The sequence below is a fragment of the Erigeron canadensis genome, chromosome 9 (genome assembly GCF_010389155.1).
Source record: "Erigeron canadensis isolate Cc75 chromosome 9, C_canadensis_v1, whole genome shotgun sequence".
Lineage (NCBI taxonomy): Eukaryota > Viridiplantae > Streptophyta > Magnoliopsida > Asterales > Asteraceae > Erigeron > Erigeron canadensis.
In genome coordinates, this window is record NC_057769.1 from 34797875 (window position 1) to 34802580 (window position 4706).

Consider the following 4706-nt stretch of genomic DNA (forward strand, 5'->3'; position numbering starts at 1 on the left):
CTTAATGGAATGAATTACTCGTATTAAAAATTACTCATTTTGAACTGATTTACACCTTAAACTCTTATATTACTATTACACTTTAAGCTTTTATCTTCTAAAATATTTTAATATATACCATTCGACACCACCATTACCACCACCACCAATAGTTGTCGTCATAAACACCGTTACCACCACCACCAATAATCATTTCCCTTTTATTTTTAACTTTTGACTAGGATATAGATAAAGAATATGTTTATAACAAAGCATTTTTAAACCATTCTGAAGGGAGTTTAGAATTGCCTTTAGAAAAAGCTACTTAACTATTGGGTTTACGACACACAAGTAATAAAAATAAAAATAAAATGTTTTAGTGATTATTTGCGTTTTGTATTATTGTATATAGGGGGAAAAAAAAGTTTTACAGAAAAAAACAGATAGGGAGTATTACAGGAACAAGTTCATCTTCATCGCCCTGCCATACATTTTTTTTTGGAACTAAAACTTCATTCAAAACAAAAGGCATGACCTCAAAACAAGGCCCGCCCAAACAACCAAGTTACAATATATACAACGGGTATTTCACCCACTCATTCCACTCAATATCGGACCTACTCGATCTATATTTAAACCATTGAAAAGACAAAGATTTAACATTCGCAACCACCTCAATCACCTTAGGAGTAGAATCATGGAAAACTTTGTTGTTCCGTTCTTTCCATAAGCTCCAGCAAGTAATCATCGCCCTGCCATACATGAACAGATCCTTCGGTGTTTGGAAACGGATTCTCATTTCCAAATCACAAAAACATTACTATCCTTTCTTTCATTATATCTATTTTACACTCCAATTTTTTATATCGATCTCATAAAACACAATCACCATCAAAATAAAAATATGAAACTTCATTTTCTCCAACATTATACCATATTAGTAGCAAACGTGTCAAGATAATAGTCCAAAATATTACCAATACTCCAAAAGATTAGTAACAATCTATTAGTAATGTTATCAACAACAAAAATGACAATTAAGGACTGTTATCTGAAGCCGACCAAATATTCTGTATCTACCATCTTCACTCATCCAGTTGATTAATATCTAATTCCAAATAGAAACAAAGCAGCTATCATGAAAAACAATTCTTCTCATTCCTCAAAATACCCCGATAACTCTGCTCTTGCTTCTTTATCATTCTAAACTAGACAGTGCACAGTCATCAATAATTTTGGACATCGTTCCTGTATATATATTGCGAGTGATTCTTCCGTATCAGTAATTTTCTTTGAATCACCCTTCACCAAATCTTTATAAATTGATCCTCTATGACTCTTCAAATTTCGGATAAGTCTTATCAGATCTGAAACAGACGCTTTGTATGGTGGTTTCTGGATTCTGGACTGGGATGTCATTGGAAGGGTCGCCATAGGAGTACTATATGTGCTAGGAGAGCTCGTAATCTGGGTAGAGAAAGCAAAGCTCGAGAACACAGGCGGGGCTTTGGGAGGGATCGAGATGGGCTGGTTCAGAGGCCAGAATCTGGTACGATTTGCAGGATGGGGTCAGAGGCATACTTACCAGAGGGGGCATAGGAAAGGTTCTGGAAGGTTCTTGTTATTCCTTTCCATTATATCTATCATTCTTTGCCCCATCAAAGTCATCAGTTCAAGGGGAAATAAAGTACGCCAATCCAGTGACTCTAAAATTTGATATTTATCTTCTTTTTCAGTGTTGAAGGGTTTCTAACATCATGTATATAGTCTCTCGTATGTACTATGAAGTGTAGACATCGGATTGGGACCCACGAACGTGGATGGAGCACAATGTCCGTATATCCTGGTGGTGGCCTGCAATGGCATTTAGACTTTTAGTTCTGCCGACATCTTATATTCTCAAAAAAGATATACATATATATATATATATATATATTTTTCTGATCTTAAGTATATATATTCATACCTCCGTACTAACAGCTTTCCAAAATCAATGGTTTCCTCTTTATAGGTCAATGCTAAAAACTTTTCTACTGTATACTGTCCGATGAACTCAATGTATACTTTCTCCGAAACCAAATCCTCTCTCAGACTCTCATCAATGTCACAGAATCCAATTACATTTGCGAGTGCTTCAAAGTCGGCACCTATATCCCATCATGAACAAGAAGAAATACTTAATAAATCATACAAGTACACATTACTTTAACCTATTTATCTCATAATATACAAGTAAGCAAAGATAGAAGGAAACTTACTCATTAATTCTTTTGTCAGAGGCTGACAATTACCAAGTCCGCAAATTTTAGGAATGGAGTCACTGGTTATCATGATCTTCCAGGGTGTGAGACTTCCGTGGCATAACCTGTTCTGGTGGAGATAATTAAGTCCCTTTGTAACCCCCCTGTAAATAAAACATAAAACAAATTAGTACCTTTTATATATTATAATCAATAAAGTCTAATAAATGAAATCTACCTCAGTATTTTTATTATGGCGGTCTCACTGATGTTCTCTTTGATGCGTAGACAATCAGGTAGAATATTATGATGAATCTCGAAGGCAAAATCCACCTCTCCAGTTTTGTTAACTTCTGCACCGAAGAATCTAGAGATATTTTCGTGCAAACTCGTTCTCACCAAATTACGGTATTTTTCTGTTATATTTTTGGTGTTCATGGTCTTAACTGCAGCATCTAACCCATTATACATCCCATGAACATAGTTGCTGTTGTTGAGTTTCTCAAAAGGGTTTTTTGTTAGTTTTGCCTGCCTAAGTTTGTTAGGAAAACATAAATCCACAAGGGGTGAAGACTTGAATCTTTCACAAAAGCTGATAAAACCCTCTTCGCTACACTCATGATGAACACAACATCTAAAGTTCATATCCCCTTTGCCATTTATGGTTCCTTCCAATCTTGAAAACTCTATACGCCAAAGATTCTTGCTAGCAAACTTAGATATTAAGCACGCAAGTCGCCTAACGTGTATGACCTCGAGGGACTGGCCACCAGCGGGTACACACTTGCCAGATTTGAAGTCAAGATATAAATCTTCATCAAAAGCTTCATAAAAAATGTTCTTGCTTTTGAAATACTCCTTGAGATCTTTAGCACTGTTCCACAAAATCTGAAGGGGAACAAATGTAGTCATAAATTGCAATATACCATTTAATAAAATTACATGCCAATTAACAAGAATTGCAGCTAAGAGAGTGCAAAATAATACTGCAGTAGTTGTTAGCAAGCTTGTATTGGCTGCAACTGTGTATTTTGTATGGCAGGAAAGGAATCTGACAATTTTTAAGAAGGAAGAAAAGAGTGAGGATGTCCTGTGCAGATTAATAAAGGAGAATGTAAGGTATAAGATGATGTCTTTAAAAGTAAAAAATTCTAAGAATGTGAATATTGAACTGGAAGATGGAGTTTGAGTTGGAAGAATAACAATTTGGTAGCTGTCTCTGAGTAAAGGAGAGTTGGATTGAAGACTGCTTTGTTTAGTATGAGAATGAATATAGAGAGCGGTGAAGGATAACGCTTCTTGGTCTCATTCTAATACTATGATGGAACTTGCGGGATGTATTTTTCATGCAGTGGTATAACTGTGATTAAATTAAGTTTGACTGAATGTACTAGGTCAGGAATCTAGTGTTCATGGATGTATCCATGGTATCTCTTATTTGTTCTGTACAATTTGTATATTTGTGCATATTAATAAAATTCACCTAATAAAGTTAAAAAAAAATTAAATGCTCATTATAGATGAGATTTAGAACTACTTAGTGTACCTTCTCACCCTCGCCCTTAAAAGGCTTGTGGAACAATTCAATCTGTCCATCTTTGTTTGATCTTGCTTCCAAGTACTCGTAAAGACCTAACCCCGGCCTCTCATACTCTGGCTTGCAGATTTCAATGCGCATTTCATAGGACCAATATATGTTTCTACCGTCCTTTGAGATGAGATGTAATGTACCACTAGGCGACACTAGTAAAACAAACTGATCGCTGTAACAAAAGTAGAAAATATGATCAAACAATAACAAAAGACATATATATGAAAAAGGGATACGGCCACATCAAAATTATATGTACCTTTCCTTCTTATTCGTCGGGAATTGTGGAATTTTGGAAGAGCTTTCTGAAGGAGTCGCCATTTTATATATACGGCTACATGAAAAAACCATTTTATACATGCAGCAACAGACAAGTATCAGCACATACATACTACAATTACATGATAAAGTAATATAAAAACAGATAAATTATTACAAAAATGTGGCCACAACTCATGACAAACTAACTAAATACAATGAAATAAAGATGAACAAACAATGCAAACTCTAGACTGCAAAATAGAAACAAGGAAAACCACAACCGCAAGCTGTGGTCTTGTGAAGTGTCAGGTGACCTTAACTCAAAGATTTACAATCAAAGAACATTATCTCTATACATTACAAATTATACATCTACCTTCAATACTACATACTCCAATCACTACAGTAAAGTGTTCAAAAGTACACAATATAATTGCTAAATCCTCATGTTTAAACATGTGTATAACTTTGTAGTTCACGGACAACAAAACCGTGCACAAAACGGGCGTTAAAATTTATATGAAAAGTCCACGGTAACTTATGTGAAGAAATTATGCCATGTTAACAGGATTTAGTGTGAAGAAATGGTTGTAATATCCACAGAAAGTAGCGTGACCAAATGTTTGGGATTGTTC

At 35.1% G+C, this 4706-nt stretch overlaps 1 long non-coding RNA gene across 3 annotated transcripts; it reads left to right on the forward strand.

Moving 5' to 3' along the window:
- The first annotated feature begins 1594 nt into the window (after positions 1-1594).
- Positions 1595-3437, forward strand: LOC122581060. 3 transcript variants are annotated; one of them, XR_006320966.1, is made up of 4 exons: positions 1595-1811; positions 1991-2172; positions 2257-2627; positions 3262-3437. It is a non-coding gene; the product is annotated as an uncharacterized LOC122581060 (long non-coding RNA). The 3 variants fall into 3 exon arrangements; XR_006320964.1 differs by lacking the exon at positions 1595-1811 and having other exon boundaries at positions 1829-2172; positions 2257-2385; positions 2508-2627; XR_006320965.1 differs by lacking the exon at positions 1595-1811 and having other exon boundaries at positions 1829-2172.
- The last annotated feature ends 1269 nt before the right edge of the window (positions 3438-4706 follow it).